Here is a 20,070-nt window from a genome sequence, read left to right on the forward strand (position 1 = left end):
TATCCAGTGGAGGCGTTACCTCATGGTTAGTGGGGTGAGCTGAGATCCTCAGGAACTGGGTTTGATTCCTACTGTAGCTCCTTGTGACCCCGGGCAAGTCACTTAATCCTCCACTGCCCCAGGTACAAAAACAGATTATGAGCCCACTAGGGACAGAGAAAGTACTTGCATGTAATGTGTACAGCACACTGGGTACATCTAGTAGCGCTACAGAAGTGGAATTGGAAAAGGTGCAGAGAAGGCCGACAAAGATGATTCAGGGGATAGGACGACTTCCCTATGAGGAAAAGCTGAAGAGGCTGGGGCTCTTCAGCTTGGAGAAGAGGCAGCTGAGGGGAGATATGATAGAGGTCTATAAGATAATGAGTGGAATGGAACGGGTTAATGTAGAGCGTCTGTTTACGCTTTCCAAAAATACTAGGACAAGGGGGCATGCGATGAAGCTGCAGTGTAGTAAATTTAAAACGAATCGGAGGAAGTTTTTCTTCACTCAACGCGTAGTTAGACTCTGTGATTCGTTGCCAGAGAAGATGGTTGGGGCGGTTGGCTTAGTGGAGTTTAAAAAAAGGTTGGACGGCTTCCTGGAGGAAAAGGACATACAATGTTATTGAATGGACGTAGGAATAATCCACTATTTCTGGGATGGGCGGGATGAAATCCTTGTTATTTTGGCCGCTGTCGGAGACAGGGTGCTGGGCTCGATGGACCCTTGGTCTGTCCCAGCATGGCGATGCTTATGTCTTATGTCTTAAATTATATGTAGTAGTAGTATTCTGCAAGGAATTGATTAGATCATAGGAGCCAACTTTTCAAAGTTATTGAGGGCACTATATCCAATGGAAGTTAACTCTCTTAACACAGTCAAGGAGCTTGTTCAATACTGGGCATGCTGAAGCACCCACAGATTTGGCTCCTATGGATTAGATCAGTACTTCTTAACCCAGTCATGTCAGGTTTTCAGGATATCCACAAGGAGGCATGCAAATCTATCTCGTACACATTCAGTATGGATATTCTGAAAACCTGATGGGACTAAGTATGCCTCAAGGACTGGGTTGAGAAGCACTGGATTAGATACCAGCAAGCCAAAAAGTGTACTCACAGAGCCAAGATGCCTAGATTGCCTCTAACAGCCAAACAAAAGTCACATCAATTTAATAAGAACAGGAAAAAAAAAAAAAAAAAACACATAATTATAGCTAAAAGAAAATGAAAACTCTTTTCAAAACTTTTACATTTCTGGTTTTACTTCTCTTTTTATTCCTGCTAATTAAATCTGACTTCCTCATTCCTTCTTCTGTGCAGAAGAATGTTGTCTTTCCTCCATCTCAAAGTGTCTCATTCTCTACCACTGTCCCATTTGTTTCTCCAATTTGTCTCTTTCTGTCTCTCTCTACCTGTCTCTGGCCCTCATGATCAAAAGCAAACTCCGGCGCTAGAGGCTGTTAACGCCATACTAGCGCCGGAGTTTGCTGCCGACCCATGATCAGAGCCCTCGAGTGCCTGAAACAACACATTCGAGGGCTCTTAGCGCAAGTAGCATGCAAATGCATGCTAAACAGCGCTTAACGCATTCATCCCCAATGATCAGCGGCCAGCGCGCCAAAGATTGGGTCGCTGGCCACGGCAAAATCAACGCCAGCTCTGAGCTGGCGTTAGACTTTGCGGATCATTGGGGAGGAATGGCGAGCCCTGTCCAGCATGCAGTTGCATGCTGGCAGGCCCCTGTTCCCCCCCCCCCAAAGCAAATGCAAACAGGGGACTGGAGGTCCCCCCGACAATCTGACCCCCTCCATGCCCAGGGAGGGCTAGAGATCCGGTGGGTCTCCAGCCCCCCCCCCCCCGAACCCCCAGAAATCGTGGTGGCTGCCTCTGGCCAAACGCTTTCCCAACCTCCCACCCAGCGACGGAGGGGGGGGGGGGGGGGCTGGAGGTTTGATGGGTCTCCAGCCCCCCAAACCCCCAGAAATTGTTGTGGCCACCTCCGGCCAAAGGCTATCACACACTGTTATCCATCGACGGGGGGGGGGGGGCCCACCCCAACTCCTCCCCCAGCATTCTCCATTGAATCCCTGGTGGTCCGTGGTGACCCTCCCTCCCGGCAGGCCCCCCTACCTTTCGTTGGAGGAGGGACGCAGCCTGCTTCCCTCCTCTTCCTGTCGACGCCGCTGCAAAATGGCGGCGCCCAGCCCCGCCCATTGCATCCTGGGATGCGCTGGGCGGGGCTACAGACACTCTACACTGCCTACAACTCACTTCCAAAAAAAAAAAAAAAAAAATCTGAAGTGTGCTCTCTGAGGCCAAGATGCACAAAAGTCCTCGTTAGAGCCGTTCCGTACCAAATTCCATAACGAATCGGTACGGAACGGCTATGCATGAAGGAAAGGGAATGCAAATGAGCTGCTCGTTGCAGCTCACTTGCATTCTCTAACCCTTCGTTAAAACCATCAATAATCGGCCCGTAAAGCATGCGCAGAGCAGCCAAGCGCATGCCAAAAACGTCAAAAAAACAAAAACAAACACGTCCTTTATGGACGGCCTTGCCCCCCCCCCCCCCCCCGCCCAGCGGAGGTTGCCGCTGCTCCCCGCTCCCCCCTGCAATCAGCTGTTCTTGCCCGTGCAGCGCCTTCACACAGAGGTGAGAGGCGCTGCACGGGCCCGGTTTCAGATGGAGGGGGGCCCAGTGGAGGGGGGGCGGCGGGAGCTGTTTTTTCTAAAAAAGGAGAAAGAGAGGAAGAGAGGGAGGCCGGGGCTGCCTAAAAAAGCCACGATTTTAATGCCGGGGGGAGCGGGGAGCAGCAGCGACCTCGGGCGGGGGGGGGGGGCAAGGCCGTCCATAAAGGACGCTCCTGACGAGCGTTTTTGCCCCTTCCTATTTTTTTTTTCACATTGTTTTGGAAGCCGGGCAGCCCCAACGAGAGGTACAGACCTCTCGTTAGCTTTCCCGGAGTTTTCCAGCGTTAAGGTAAGCGGAAAACCTTAGTGCATCTCATTTCAATAGGGTTTCTACATAATTTGCTCATCTGCATTCCGTTTTCGTTTGCTGCTACCGTCATCGGAAATTGGGCTTTAGTACATGCCAGGGTTAAAAACGTCTGTTAAAGGCTGGTTAAAGGCTCGTTTAGTTTAGTGCATCTTGCTCTGAATCCCCAGAGCACACTTAGGCCTTGAAGCAGCATTGTGTAATAATGCTTAGCACAGTGTTCTAATATGAGTGCTAAAAAAATTTTACTCCCAATGCAGTAAACTAATGACAAGCAAGTTACTGCAGGATTAAAAGGAATGTGCTGTCAGAAATATCAGCAATCACTGCTCGGGTAATATGCAGTTTTTTTTCTTACACAAAGAGTAAAATGTCTCCCTCTCCGTCAGTGCAAGGAATGAGGAGACATTAAAAAAAAAAAAAAGCCTGCCAAACTCAGTGATCAGTGCTCCCTTTTCCCTACCCTCACCTCTCAAAATTTCCCTGACACCCCCAACTCCCCCCAAACCCACCATCCCAACTCTAAAAAAAATAAAGAATCAATTCTTGGTGGTCCAAGTGGAGTCTCCAGAATCTCCAGCCACCATCCTCCCAAAACAATAATCCCTAGTGGTCCAAGTGAACCCCTTCAGAACCCAATTACCCATCTCTAAACAATGGAAGGCAAGAGCAATGCCTCCTCTCTCCTGCCTCCAGGGTCAGGTCCCACCATTTTGGAAGATGGTAGTAACAGGTAGGAGGAACAAGTGGGCACTGTTCCCGCCTCCAACATTTAAATTTAGATGTGAGGGGGGGGGGGGATTACACTTGGAGCACCAGGAATCGATCATTATTGAGAGAGTTGGGAGGTCCAAGGGGGATCAGCTTGGACCATCAGGGATTATTTGAGGCTTTTTTTTTTTGTTACATTTGTACCCCGCGCTTTCCCATTCATGGCAGGCTCAATGCGGCTTACATGGGGCAATGGAGGGTTAAGTGACTTGCCCAGAGTCACAAGGAGCTGCCTGTGCCTGAAGTGGGAATTGAACTCAGTTCCTCAGGACCAAAGTCCACCACCCTAACCATTAGGCCACTCCGTGTTGTGGGGCATCTGGGGCCCACTTGGGCCACCAGAGATCTTTGGTTATATTTCGCCCCAGGGCTAGTGTAAAGATTCAGTGCTAAAAAGAAAAAGAAAAAATGCTCTAGTTATTAGCATTTTTTTTAAATATTGGGAGTAATTTCTCAAGTCAATAATTTGCATGCATTCTGCATGTCAACTGCACTACCCTTTACTGCAATGCTTTCAAGCTAATTTTCTATTGCTAATATTTCTTATTGCATCAGGAGTAAAATTAGAGCAAGAAAATCAAGAGTAAACAACTGCACTAAAAAGTCCTCAAGGCAGTCCCTCCCTGGAAGGTGCATATAGATATCTAGGAGTGGAGGAAAGAGTAACAATCAAGCAGAAAAAAAAATCAGCAAAGAATATATAGCAGGCTAAAATTAACATCACAGAATAAGGCACAGATCATTAATCAGCTGGCAATTCCTACATTCTCATATAGCTTTGGAATTGTAGACTTCTTAAAGGCCTTGGAAAAACTAGATGTGTGAACGAGAAAACTCCTCCATGACCACAAGGTCACTTATATGAAACCAGTGTAAGTTAAAACTGTACATTCCCAGAGCTGAAGGAGGAATGGGTCTTGGAGAAATAGATTATACCTATCAAGATACTATCATAGGCCTCCAGGCTTATGTAATAGCTTCATCAGATCTACATGTGCAAAAGGTATTGAAATACGAAAGTAAACTTCCAGAATCCATTTCCATCACTACACTTGGACAAGCGTTCCAACAAGTAGAAGGAATGCGCGAGAATCCACTAATAACAAAAGAGAAGGAAACAGAATTTGAGAAGGAAGAAGAAAAAAAATCTTCAAGGAATTAGATCAACAGTTGAGGAACAAGAAGCAGCAAATGCATAAGTACAGCAGAAAACACAAAGTGTTACTCCAGGAACCATTCATTGAACAAAACCGGATGCATGAATGGCTAAGGACAGATAATAGTGATTGATAGTTGCAGCTCAGGACAGCGGATCACAGACAAGATGGTTTACAGCAAGTATAGTAAAATCTGGTGCAACAAACATTTGTACATTCTGTAAGAAAGAGCTGGAAATGATAAACTCATCTCATAGCTGGCTACAAGGTTCTGATAACAGAATGTTTCTATACAGGAAGGCGTAACAAGGTGGTGCATTTCATTAATTGGAAACTTTGTAAACACTGCAACATCTCTGGACTGAAAAAGTACAGGAATCATGGCCCTAAGAGAATCATGGAGACTGATTCCCATAACAACACATGAAAAAAAAAGTTGAATGCCAAGTAACCAGACAATGGTGAAAGAGAAAAACACCAGAACAGTATTGACCACAGCGATGTCAGCCCAAGTTGACTACTTGGTGAATCGTGTAGAGAAAGAAAAGATCTTCAAGTATCAAGAAACACAGTCCAAGACCAAGAAAATGTGGCAGAAGGAGAGAGAAATACTTCCTGTTGTTGTGGGCACCACAGGCCTCATCAAAAAGAATTTCCAAGCATGACTAGATGAATTGCCTATACGCGTAACCCTAGTAGCGCTCTAGAAATGTTAAGTAGTAGTAGTAGTAGTAGTAGGTAACATCTTATGAACTGCAGAAAGGAAGCTCTCTTTGACATGATGCAAGTCCTACAGCAAGAGTTAGCAGGAAATTTGAGAGACTGAGATCATACTCCATATACCCTGGCTTAAGAGAGACGTTCATTCCTGTCATGGTAAGCGCAAAACTTTCATTTGGAGACATTGCCCCCAGAGATAAATACAATCTTTACATAGCACAACTGTCTACAGGCCTAGACTTAAAGCTATCCACTATTCTCTCTAACGGAGAGAACAGGTTACAAGAATAAATACGACGTTATAAAATCAGATTCTAAATACAGTGCAGAACACAGTCATCAAAGAAGCAATTGGCTCCATCTCAGTATACTATATGTGAATCACCCATAAATGCTAAATAACTATCATAGACCCAGTCATACCCAATGAATGACTCCCTTATGGTTTTGTTTGTCTTTTTTTGATTATTCACCTCACTGCTTCACTTCATCCCTTATGGGTTCACCACATCAGATGTGATCTGCCCCTACTGGGGGTTTACTTATTTATCTCCCCCCCCCCCCCTAGATGAAGTCAGCAGAGAGGAAACGAAGTCACAAGGGGTCAATAACAAACAGCTGAAGGATTCAGCAATACGCAGGAACAGGGCCGAGACCTGGGACTCCTCCAAATTTCCATGTTAAACAAGAAGCAAATGTGAACTGGAGGAGGAACAGCCCTGGTTCCATCGTTCAGGGAGCACTACGTTCTCAGCCTTTTGGCATCCCTAAGTGGCAGATGCAGTTAACAGTCACCTCAAGAGAGACAGAGGCAGGCCTAGCTCAGAGAGCCGTGTCCACAGATGGGTTTGCATTACATGTACCATGACAGGAATGAACTTTACTTGGAAGACAGGATACGATGTGCTCAATCCCAGTCTCTCAAATGTACTACTAGTACTTGTCTTAACACTACCATTGTGCCAAACAGAACTTAGTTCCAGAGTTCACAAGGTGTAATACGTACAGAGCTCTTTCTATAGACTTTGTCTGATCCTCTCTGTTTGTCCCTTTGGTACCAATTCATGCACTGATCTTCCACTGAATAATTACTGTAACTCCATCTATCAGGTCAAACGTATTTAATTAAATCAAAATATGGCAGTCAAACTCCTATAAAACCAGGGGCAGAGAAATATTTTTTTCCTTGGGAGGGCCAAACAAACCAAGCTCTGCCCCTGCCTTCCCCCCACCCCATGCTCATGCTTGTGGGGCCAGAAACTGGTAAGCTTATGGTCCCTGTTGCCCACCCATTCTGCTGCCTATATGTATATAGCACCAGTAGGGGACCCAGTCAAATGGCCCTGACAAAATAGCTCCAAACAAAAAACTCCCGGCATAATAGCCACTGTCAAAACAGCCTGCCCACAATATAACCCTTGACAAATCAGCCACCGACAAAAGGGCCCGATCAGGCTGCCCAGAATATGGCACTACATTTTTTTTCCTAATAATTTTACCTTGCCAAACAGGATAAGGTTGGTAAGACTATGAAAATTATGACAATATTGTATTTTGGGTTTTTTTAATTAGCATGTTGATGGAAGAATAGTTTCATAAGTACATAAGTAATGCCACACTGGGAAAAGACCAAGAGGCATATTTTCAAAGCACTTTGGGAGGCTAAGTTCCATAGGTTTCTATTGAACTTTGGGAGGCTAAGTGCTTTGAAAATATGCCTCCAAGGGTCCATCGAGCCCAGCATCCTGTCCACGACAGCGGCCAATCCAGGCCAAGGGCACCTGGCGAGCTTCCCAAACGTACAAACATTCTATACATGTTATTCCTGGAATTGTGGATTTTTCCCAAGTCCATTTAGTAGTGGTTTATGGACTTGTCCTTTAGGAAACCGTCTAACCCCTTTTTAAACTCTGCCTTCCCCACGTTCTCCAGCAACGAATTCCAGAGTTTAATTATACGTTGGGTGAAGAAAGCTTTTCTCCGATTTGTTTTAAATTTACTACACTGTAGTTTCATCGCATGCCCCCGAGTCCTAGTATTTTTGGAAAGCGTGAACAGATGCTTCACATCCACCTGTTCCACTCCACTCATTATTTTATATACCTCCTTAAACAGCAGAACAGATCTTGAGTACCAGTTGGTAGCTATAGAATTTTGTTTATTTATATATGCTTTATACAATGCAATCTAGTAGAAGCCTTTATTAGTGAAGATTTCACTTGTAGTTTATCATCTTTATTTGTGATGTGTTATTTTTTTTTCTAGGGGGCTATTTTGTCAAGGGTTATTTGGGGGGGGGGGCATTTTGTCAAGGGCTATTTTGTTAGGGGCTGATTCACCAAGGGCTATTTTGTTACTAGGCTGTTTTGTTGGGGCTATTATGATGGGGTGCCCACTGGCAGGTATGAGCAGATCACTCTTAGAGAACAGCCTAGAAGCAGTGGCGTTCCTAGGGGGGCTGGCACCTGGGGCGGATCGCCGATTCGCCCCGCCCCCCGGGTGCAACGCAGACCCCCCCCCCAGCGAAAGGACACCCCCGCGAAGGACCCCCCCCCCCCCGCCAGGTGCACGCCGCTAGGGGGGTGCCGCCCGCGCCTGTCCTCCGTTGTTCCATGCTTCTTTTCTGCCCCGGAACAGGAAGTAACCTGTTCCGGGGCAGAGAAGAAGCATGGAACAACAGAGGGCAGGCGCGCGAGGCCCCCCCCCCCCCCCCCCCCCGGCAGCGTGCACCCGGGGCGGACCGCCCCCACCGCCCCCCCCCCTAGTAACGCCACTGCCTAGAAGAGGTTCTGCGAGAGGACTTCCAGAGAAGGAGAGATCTTCACTAGTAAGAATTTGCTGGGAAATTGTTATTAAACTTGGGAAAAGGTTGACTTAGAATAACCTCAGGGACTTTATTTTAAGTTATTCTGCTCACTTAGAGGCATATTTTCAAAGCACTTAGCCTTCCAAAGTTCCATAGAAACCTAAGGAACTTTGGAAAGCTAAGTGCTTTGAAAATGAGCCCCTTAGTGTACTAGGCTGCGCAATTTGGTTTGCTATTCGCTAAAACACTTACGAATTTTATCAAATATTATAGAAAAAATTGTACAGGAATTAGAGAGAACTAAAAGACTTAAATTACTCACCCACCAGCACAGCATCAGACATCAGTTGTAAAGTTATAACAAAACTTACAAAATCTAACATCAGTACCTCTGGTAATTATAAGTAATTAGACTAATTATATGAAGAGAGAAAGGAAGAAGAAAGTTTGTTCCTCATACAAAGGTCACAGAACAGAGAGAAAGCAGATAAAGAAAGAATAAATGAAAGAAAGATTCATAGCTATAGAGAATTAGATTCTACCAGGTACGAAGTGGGGGAAGCAGACCCCTTCAGGAAAACCATAGGCCACTGGATGGATCTGAAACTCTCTCTCCAAGCCTAGCTTTTCAGAGTTCCTTTGTCTGCAGCGTTGTTTTATAGGCTCTGATGAGCATCCACCTCTCCTCTACCCTGGACCAATCATAGGTGCTGCACAGTGGCGTAGGAAGGGGGGGCGGTGGGGCGGTCCACCCCGGGTGCATGCCACTGGGGGGGGGGGTGTCGGCTCCGCTGGTTCCCTGCCCTCTGCCCCGGAACAGGTTACTTCCTGTTCCGGGGCAGAGAGAGCAGGAAACCAGTGGAGCCGATGCAGCTCCCAGCGACGTGCACTCGTGGGAGGATCCGCCCTCTCGCCCGCCCCTCGCTTCGTAATTCAATGTAAGAATGCGCGCCGAGGGGGGGCGCCATGCTGCACCCGGGGGGGGGGGGGGCACAGCGGCGACCCGCCCCGAGTGTCAGCTGCCCTCGCTATGGCACTGGTGCTGCATATGAGCTGGAGACTTGTAATTGGAACTTTCATATGTGCTGGAAGCTTGCAATTGGTCCCTGCCATACCTTTTCTCCGCAAATTATTTTTGTAACAGGATATACCAGGTATCTGAGTTGCCTTAGCAACATGAGACCCCATCAGAACATGTGACCAGCCAGAAATTCCTTCATGTAGCTGATAGGGAAAGAGAGTTGGGGGATGGGAAATAGTGCAGTATACCTGAAGTAAAACTTTATAGGACATTAGCAAAGCAAAATTAAAGAAATAGTTTTTCTTAGCATATGAAGTCTCTGTTACAGTTCCATAGGCTAACATTTAAGGGGGCCATTTTACAGGTACTACAGTATCAGTATAAAGCACAGTTAATAGGCACAGAAAGCCTCAGAGAACAGGTCAGATCCCTGGAGGCTAGAGTACCAGACTTGGAAGAGCTAAGGCAAACAGAGAGGTATGTAGAAGAGGTCTACAGGGACATAGTATAGAAGTCCCACCCCCAGTCTGGCAACTTCTGTGCTGACATGGAGGAGAAAAGTCATCTAAAGGGAAAGAATCACCTTGAAGAGGCAGGAAGTGATCTTTCAACCAAGACCTGCCCCCCCCCCCCCCCCCCACCCCAGGAGATGCAATATCCTCTCACTCCGAGGATGTCTCTCTAGGGCCTTCTGCCCAGGAGGGATAGGATCCTTAGGCAGGTAGATAACTGGGTGGCTTGTGAACGTGAGGATCGCATGGTCACTTGCCTCCCTGATTAAACATTGCAGCCCTCACATGGCACCTAGATAAAATTTTAGACAGTGCTGGGGAGGAGCTGCCTGTCTTGGTACACACGGGTACCAATAACATAGGAAAATGTGAGAGGGAAGTTCTGGAAGCCAACTTTAGGCTCTTAGGTAGAAAGCTGACATCCAGAACCTCTGGGGTAGCATTTTCAGAAATGCTCCACGTTCCTATGCAGGCCCTAAAAGACAGGCGGAGCTCCAGAGTATCAATGCATGGATGAAGAGATAGTGCAGGGAGGAGTGTTTTAGATTTGTTAAGGACTGGACAACATTCTGGGGAAGGGGAAGCCTACTCCAGAAAGATGAGTTCTACCTTAACCAGAGTGGAACCAGGCTGCTGGCATCAACATTTAAAATGGAGATAGAGCAGCTTTTAAACTAGAAACTGGGGGATGGCTGAAATTTGCTCAAAAGTGCATGGTTCGGAACAAGATATCTTTAAATATCATCATCAAAACAGGGAAGACGGGACATCCCAATAGCGAGGTTACAATAGAGACCATAATAGACCACGTGTCTTTAAATAAAGAGCAGACACATTTTAAAGACTGCATTATCACTCTCAACTGCTGAGCAACTTGTAAATTGGAACAACAAACATTGTTGGAGACCTCAGTATGCAAATGCCAGAAGCCTAAGAAATAAGATGGGAGAGTTAGAATATATTGCACTAAATTAAAAGAAATAGGCACCTCTGAGACCTGGGGGAAGAAAGAACCAATTGGACACTGTCATACCAGGGTACAAATTATATTGCAATGATAGGGTGGATCGAATTAATGGAAGGGTAGCTCTATACATTAAGGAGGGCCTTTGAATAGAATAAACTAAAAATTCATCAGGACACAAAACATCTTGGAATCCCTATGGATTGAAATGCCATGTGTAAAGGGAAAAGGATAGTGATAGGAGTATACTACCATCCACCTGGCCAGGACGGATGTAGAAATGTTCAAGGAAATTAGGGAGACTACCAACTGGAGACCATAATAATAATGGGTGATTTCAATTACCTCGATACTGACTGGGTAAATGTAGCATCAAGGCATGCTAGGGAGGTAAAATTCCTTGATATCAAGGACTGCTTTAAGAAGCAGCTGGTTCAGGAACCAACAAAAGGGGAAACAATTCTAGACCTAGCACATGATCTGGTGCAAGAGGTAAAGGTGCTGTGGCCACTTGATAACAGTGATATAACGTGGTCAGATTTGATATAATCTCTGGAGTAAATACACACAGGAAATCCAATACATTAGCATTTAACTTTCAAAAAGGAGACTATGATAACATGAGGAGAATGAAAAATAAATACAGAGGAGCAGCTGCAAAGATCAAATATTTACACCAGGCATGGATGCTATTTAAAAATACCATTGTGGAAGAACAGACCAGATATATTCCATGTATTAAAAAAGAAGGAAGGAAGGCCAAACTAAAGCCGGCATGGTTAAAAAGTGAGGTGAAGGAAGCTATTAGAGCTAAAAGAAAATCCTTCAGAAAACAGAAGAAGAATCTGACGGAAAATAATAGAAAACAGCATAAGGAATGGCAAGTCAAATGCAAAGTGCAGGTAAGGAAGGCAAAGAAAGACTTTGAAAAGAAGACTGTGCTGGAGGCAAAAACACATAGTAATGGATTAATGAGACAAAACCAAGGGAAATCTTTCCTCACCAATCTACTACTTTTCTTTGAAGGGTGAATAAACATGTGGATAAAGGTGAACTGGTCGATATTGTGTATCTGAGTTTTCAAAAGGTATTTGACAAAGTACCTAATGAAAGACTCCTGAGGAAATTAGAGAGTCATGGGAAAGGAGGTAGTGTCCTATTATGGATTAAAAACTAGTTAAAAGATAGAAAACAGAGACTAGGGGTAAATGGTCAGTATTCTCAATGGAGATGGGTAGATAGTGGGGTTCCCCAGGGGTCTGTGTTGGGACTGCTGCTTTTTAACAAAGATGGGAATAACTAGTGAGGTAATAAAATTTGCTGAGGACACAAAGTTATTCAAAGTTGTTAAATCACAAGAGGATTATAAAAAATTGCATGAGGACCTTACAAGACTGGGAGACTGGGCATTCAAAAAGCAGATTACGTTTTGTGAGCAAGTGCAAAGTGATGCACGTTGTAAAGAGGGACCCAAAATACAGCTATGTGATACAAGGTTCCACATTAGGAGTCACCGACCAGGAAAAGGATCTAGGTGTCATCGTAAATGATATGTTGAAACACTCTGCTCAGTGTGCGGCAGCAGCTAAGAAAGCAAATAGAATGTTAGGAAATATAAGGAAAGAAATGGAAAACAAAAATTAGGATATTATAATGCCTTTGTATCGCTCCATTGTGAGACCGCACTTGGAATACTGTGTGCAATTCTGGTCACCGCATCTCAAAAAAGGTATAGCAGAATTAGAAAAGGTACAGAGAAGGGTGATGAAAATGATAAACGGGATGAGATGACTTCCCTATCAAGAAAGGATAAAGCAGCTAGGGCTTTTCAGTGTGGAGAAGAGACGACTGAGGGGAGATATGATAGAGATCTGTAAAATACTGACTAGAGAGAAACGGGTTGACATGAATCGCTTGTTTACTCTTTCCAAAAATACGAGGACTAGGGGGGCACACAACAAAGCTGATAAGTAATAAATTTAAAACAAACCAGAGAAAATATTTCTTCACTCAGGGCTCCTTTTACAAAACTGCGGTAGAGATTCCCGGTGCTGAAAATGTGATGAGGCCCATTCAATTCCTATGGGCTTCATCGTACTTGCCACGTGGGAATCACTACTCCGACTTTGTAAATGGAGCCCTCAATGTGTATTTATACTCTGTAATTCATTGCCAGAGAATGCAGTAAAAGCAGTTAGCTTAGCAGGGTTTAAAAAAGGTTTGGATAATTTCTTAAAAGAAAAGGCCATAAGCCATTATTAAGTGTACTTGGAAAAATCTACTGCTTAATTGGAGGAGTAGCCTAATGGTTAGTACAGTAAGATTTGATCCTGGCAGCCTGGGTTCAATTCCCACTGCAAGCTCCTTGTGACCTTGGGCAAGTCACTTAACCCTCCGTTGCCCCAGGTACAAAAACTTAGATTGTAAGCCCTCTAGGGACAGGAAAAGTACCTACATATAATCTAGTAGCTCTACAGAAATGAGTGGTTAATTCTAGGATAAACAGTATAAAATCTGCTTTACTCTTTTGGGAGCTTGCCAGGTCCTTGTGATCTAGATTGGCCACTGTTGGAAATAGGATACCGAGCTTGATGGACCTTTGGTCTGTCCCAGTATGGCAATGCATATGTTCTTATGTATTTGTCTCACTCCAGTCCCAGTTCAAAATGTTGATAGGAACCCATCGAGTTTTTCGATTTTTACTGGTTTCCATCAGAAATCTTCTGTTTACACTCCAATTTGTAATCTGAAATCCTCACAATATAATTCATCTCTCTCGCATCCCCCACCAGAGCTAGATTTGATGTTACACAACAGAAAGCATTTTTCTTCTGCCCACTCTCTCTCTCTGGAATTTCACACCAAAGCTTAAACTTTACTGTCTACACTTCCAGGCAGACCATATGAAGTCTGCTATCACAGGGCTGGGGGAGGGTGGGGGAGACTTAAGTGACCTTAAAGCCCCTTACCACCCCTTCTCTTAAAATTTCCATCCATGCTTCTCTCTTCATTACCTAACCTCCCCCAAGTTTTTCTGAACATTTCTGCCAACTGTATTTGTTTCTCTCTTCTCTCCATTCCTTATTTTTTTCCTTGTAAAGTGTCTTGATATGCTTATATAAGTGGTTATATCAAATCTCAATACACAAAGGCCTCTCCCCCACAAGTACATAAGTATTGCCATACTGGGACAGAACAAAGGTCCATCAAGCCCAGCATCCTGTTTCCAACAGTGGCCAATCCAGGTCACAAACACCTGGCAAGATCCCAAAAAAGTACAAAACATTTTATACTGCTTATCCCAGAAATAAGCAGTGGATTTTCCCCAAATCCATTTTAATAATGGTCTATGAACTTCTACTTTAGGAAGCCATCCAAGCCTTTTTTAAACTGCTAAGCTAACCGCCTTTACCACTTTCTCTGGCAAAGAATTCCAGAGATTAATTACACGTTGATTGAAGAAACATTTTCTCTGATTCGTTTTAAATTTACTACTTTGTAGTTTCATTGAATGCCCCCTAGTCCTAGTATTTTTGGAAAGAGTAAACAGACGCTTCATGTCTACTCTTTCCACTCCACTCATTATTTTATAGACCTCTATCATATCTCCACTCAGTCGTCTTTTCTCCAAGCTGAAGAGCCTAGCTGCTTTAGCCTTTCCTCATAAGGAAGTTGTCCCACCTCCTTTATCATTTTTGTCGCCCTCCTCTGCACCTTTTCTAATTCCACTATATCTTTTCTTGAGATGCAGTGACCAGAATTGAACACAATATTCGAGGTGCTTTATAAAACAATAGTATGCACAGTTACAGAGCAAAGATTATTAAGTACCATCCCTATCAACAGCAAGCCTACCCCTCTCCCCCCCCCCCCCCCCCCCCACTAAGTTTAAAGAAAAGCAGTAAGATAACAGTAAAAATTTGATGTCGTCGTCACACAGTGATTATTATTATTTCCCTACATTATTAGTCTTTCAAAAGCTTATAAACAAAGCACTGGCAAGAAGCAGCCAGTCCACAAACCTGCCTAATTAAATTAGACAAACACGTACACTTAAATTAACTGAATTGTTCCTTTGTTCTGAAGATTTGATCCAGATGCTTCATTCAAATCTGCAAAGAGAGCCATTGGCTCCATTCAAACATGTACAAAGTCGTTACACAGTATTATCTTTGGCTGGTTACAAATATCTAAGACAGGAGTGGGCAAACCTTTTGGCCCAAGGGCCACACTGGAAGTTATGACTGATTTTGGGAGAGGGGGCAGTAGAGGTCTGGAGTCTAAACGTGAGGACTAGATGTACTATTGCTCATTGACATGTTAATGTGTCTTATTCCATATTAATGAACAACAGTGTAATTTAATGTGCATTAAATTGCATTAACACACATTAAGGAGAGTTAGAAAATAGTTGTAAATTTTGCTCTATGATCAGTGGCCCATTCCAGAAAAGGAATGTGTCAGCCTTGTCCCCATCCCTAATCTAACACAACGTTCGCCAAAGCTCCAAAAAATATTCATGCCTTGTTCCTGGGCTTTATGGCATCCTCTTTGGTCTTATTCATTAGGACCCTTTCTTTCTTATTCTTTAAGAATATATATATGTCTAAATCCCTGGTTACTTACTGCACATGTATTAATTTGTTTCTTGAATTTATTGTAATTTCTGTTACATTCTGTACATTATTATTCACTTTATTGTTTGTTTGTAAGCCACATTGAACTTGAATCTATTTCAAGATACTGTGGGGTATAAATGTCATGAATAAATAAATAAGAATAGCCACACTGGGTCACTCTAGCCCAGTATCCTGCTTCCAACAGTGGACAATCAAGGTCACAAGTACCTAAGAGAAACCCAATTAGCAGCAACATGCTGGAATCTCAAATAGTAGCAACATTCCATGCTACCAATCCCAGGGCAAGCAGTGGCTTCCCCCATGTCTATCTCATAGCAGGCTATGGACTTTTCCTCCAGGAACTTGTCCAAACCTTTTTTAAACCCAGATACACTAACCGCTGTTACCATATCCTCTGGCAATGAGTTCCAGAGCTTAATTATTCTTTGAGTGAAAAAAATATGTCCTCCTATTTGTTTCAAGAATATTTCCATGTAATTTTGTGTCCCCTGGTCTTTGTAGTTTTTGAAAGTGAAAAATCGATTCACTTTTATCCATTCTACACCTCTCAGGATTTTGTAGACCTCAATCATATCTCCCCTCTGCCCTCTCTTTTCCAAGCGGAAGAGCCCTAACCTCTTTAGCCTTTCCTCATATGCGAGGAGCTGAATCCACTTTATCATTTTGGTCACTCTTCTTTGAACCTTTTCTAATTCTGCTATATCTTTTTTGAGATACAGCAACCAGAACTGAATGCAATACCCAAGGTGAGATTGCACCATAGAATGATATGGAGGTATTATAATATTCTTGATCTTATTAACATCCCTTTCCTAATAATTCCTAGCATCCTGTTTGCTTTTTTGGCTGCCACCACACACTGGGCAGAAGATTTCAGCGTACTGTCTACAGTGACACCTAGATCTTTTTCTTGGGTGATGACTCCCAAGGTGGACCCTAGCATCAGGTAACTATGATTTGGATTACTCTTCCCAATGTGCATCACTTTGCATTTGTCCACATTAAATTTCATCTGCCATTTGGATGCCCAGTCTTCCAATTTCCTAAGAAATTCCTGCAATTTTTCACAATCCGCACGTGTTTTGACAACTTTGAATAGTTTTGTTTCATCTGCAAATTTAATCACCTCACTCGTCGTTCCAATTTCCAGACCATTTATAAATGTTCATACATTTTTTGAACAAAAGGATGTACACTTTAGGAAGTTACAAGATAAAAATTCAGAAATAAAATATAAATTAGAATAAAATGGGGCAGGTGGGGTCTTAATATTTTAATCTGACAGTCAACTGAACTGCCAACAAGAAGAGAGGACCTGGGACCACTTCTTTAACCACATTTCTAGATCGATTTACACATGTTCGGGGCCCACAGAATAGGTTAAACGAGGGATCAAGAATAACTTACTTTAAAATGAAGACTATTATTTTTACAGCCTAAAAGAAAGATTCTGGACAGACCGGTACACTCATAGATGTTCAATAACGGAAACAGGGTGACTAGTCTTGAAAGGTTATAACCAGAAGTGCAGCCAGGTTTTGATGTCAAGGGGAGCAGATCTTTTGTAAAATATGCGTCACACTGTGAAGCTGAAGGGCTGATCCGCATAGGTGCCATTATATTCAAAATTTGTTTGGGGGAGTGGCTGCTCCGCTTGCACACCAGCTAGCTACACTTCTGGTTATAATCTCAGAGATGGGACTACCTCACCTGCTCTGATACCTATAACCCCCCTCCCATCCATAAACTCTTAACACCATACTATATATAAAGCAATAACAGTAATATGGGTTGGTATTACAAGTAGGCTGCAGCTCCATTTATTTATAAAACATATAAACATCAACAAAAATTTTTACCCAAGCTACATAATGATGACATCACCCCCTCTGCTCGCCCTAACAGATACGCCACTTTCAACCACCACCACCTCACCTTAGCAGCTAGACTGCTAGAGCTAAAGAGACATGATGGGCCTCCATGCACATTAAATCCTGGTCATCTGACCCCACTTAGATACTTGATCTAGCAAGAATACTTATGCTCCTGGCTCATCCCTTATGAGTCAATACCCCGTAGCTCGGGTACCTGCCAGCTGCGACATAACAAAAGCTGTCCAAAAGTACAAGTACTCTCTCTGGAAGACCTAAAAAAAACTAAACAGTTTGGGTGAGAGGGGAAAAAACCTCCTCAAAGGAGCAGGGAGAAAAGTCCAGCGACTAGGAAGACTCACAAATGGTATAGATGAATCTGGCATAGGAATAAGCTAGGTGATCAATCACAGCCAGGGAATCTAAGCAGGCTCAAAATTCAGAATTAATGAGCCAATGAGGCTTGCTTGCCTGCCTCGTTCCCTATGCTCAACCAGCTTCCCTTTCTCCCTCTTCCCTCGCTCTGGCCTTTGGTCGCCATTTCCAGAGCCCTCAGAAACTGCTGGGAAACTGGGAGAAACCCCCTAAACAAGCCCCCTCTGCTGGCGAGTCGCCCATTCAGCGGGTTAGCTTTTTCCCTCAAGCCAGACTCTTGTACCCATTCCATTGCAAAAGATACTTTGAAGCATGGACTACAGGCCGTCTGAAGCATTTCTGACCAAATGAAAACAGATCTCTCTCCACATACACACATATTTTCATTTTACTTTTTTAAGAGGAGATAACAACCAGTTAAAGAATCTTCAGTCATCTCAAGAACACTAGGAAGAAGTCTAGAACTCTAAACATAATACATCCATCCACAAATATACTTTTTGGACTCTGAAACTACTACTAGGGAGAGCTGAAAACCAATCACTATCATTCTATCACTGTGTGTAAACATACACACACACAGCATGATGATTGTTAATATTTACACCAGCATCACCACTTGATATGAAAACTATTCACAACCTAATCAACTTTCGAAAATCACTAAAGACTTTTCTTTTTAACAAAGCTTACCATAATAATCAACAATAGGAATTCCAATGCATCACTACTTACTTGATAATCTGTTTTCTGATTTATGAATTGATTATATCCACTATGTTTACACTTGTTTTGGGGGTTTTTTTTTTGTATGTAACCAATTGTTCATCTACTCTTGAATGGCACCTGCCGTGATGTAATATTATAAGCCACACTGAGCCTGCAAAATAGGTGGGAAAATGTGGGATACAAATGCAACAAATAAATAAATTAATTAATTCAGCTGAAAGGAAAAACATTATCTGTATGAGGAAAGTTGAGAAGCTTTCATACACTGTCGAATTTATAATAATTGTGCTGTCTCATCAGTACTTATCACAGAGTCAATGTTTCCAAATTAACCAGTTCCAAAAGAAAACTTTTTAGGCTAGTCCTAGATTTCTGCCAACTTCATCCTCTTGTTTTATGGGACCTGCAACGCTGATTTCAATGGGTAGAAATAAGGGACTACAAATCCCACACTACTCTGGGATACAGGTTTACTGGCCAAAAAGTTCTCCCCCCCCCCCCCGAAGGTTCATATCTCAGAAGGGCCAAGACTGGAGACTGAATCCAGGAGCGGCAGCACAAGCACACACCAACTCAGAGAGCCAAACCTCTGTTGGATAACTCCAACTTCTCCTTTCGGCTACAGAAACCACTTCTAATTAAACAAGGAATATGGACAGCCCCTCCCCCCCTCCAATCCCTGAAAGCCAAAACCTGCAAGTTTCAAAACATCAAACATACTCTTTGTTCCCTTTTGCTTGAATAAAACGGAAGAGGACGGCTGGGTTTCTTTTCCATGGGTTTTTTTTTTTAACACCTACTTGGATCGCTGGGAGCAAGTTTATACATCTAAATTAGATTTTTGGTTATACTGTTTGGATTTTTATTTTCGGTTTGGATAGATCAGTTCCAGGCAAATTCTTGCACGTGATCAAGGAAACGGTGAGGGTGGTCTGCAGACTGAAGAGGAAGAAGCTTAAAATCACACCCCAGATCTCTCCTCTCCCCTCCCTAATTAGGTTTGCATCGAGCGCAGGGAAGTAGCCGAAAGCACCAATCCTACTTACCAGCTCCTTTCTGCGATGCAGGCGAAGGGGGCTCCACGGCTCCCCAACCCAGGCAGCAGCATCTAGTATAACTCGGTGGAGAGAGATAAGCCAGCATGGGAGATAGGGATGGGAGGGGAAGAGGCCCTGGGGCAGAGGGAGAAGAGACACGCCTGCGCACACTCAGCTGATCGCCAGCACTAAAGAGAGCGAGGGAGGGGAGAACAGCACCAAGAAAAGAAAAGGAAACGCATGGAGCCAGCAGGGTGCCCACTAAGTACGAACCAGGCTCAAATTTTGCCTTGCCTTTCTCCTAGCTGTGACCAGCATCCATAGCTTCCGCTGTTACAGGACTCTTAGATGCCTTCCTGCATTGTCAGGGAACAAAAGTGGGCTATCTGAAGGCTACTGTAACGTCATCTATCTCAGCAGCTCAAGACTTATTATTATTACTGCTGCAAGACACAGGAAAGAGGGTCTCTGACTCCCAGGAGCT

The 20,070-nt window shown here is 43.8% G+C and overlaps 1 protein-coding gene across 4 annotated transcripts in view; it reads right to left on the bottom strand.

The window, feature by feature from the left end:
- ST3GAL4 (ST3 beta-galactoside alpha-2,3-sialyltransferase 4) overlaps positions 1–20,070 on the bottom strand; it is a 341,834-nt gene that overhangs the window by 311,677 nt on the left and 10,087 nt on the right. Inside the window, exon 1 of one of the 4 annotated variants that reach the window (XM_030221109.1) lies at positions 19,596–19,718. The exons of the other annotated variants lie outside the window; for them this stretch is intronic. The gene's annotated coding sequence lies outside the window, so the exon portion shown is untranslated. Of the gene's footprint in view, positions 1–19,595; positions 19,719–20,070 lie in introns of those variants that run through there. 4 annotated transcript variants of the gene reach the window in all.

The sequence above is a fragment of the Microcaecilia unicolor genome, chromosome 12 (genome assembly GCF_901765095.1).
Source record: "Microcaecilia unicolor chromosome 12, aMicUni1.1, whole genome shotgun sequence".
Classification (NCBI taxonomy): domain Eukaryota; kingdom Metazoa; phylum Chordata; class Amphibia; order Gymnophiona; family Siphonopidae; genus Microcaecilia; species Microcaecilia unicolor.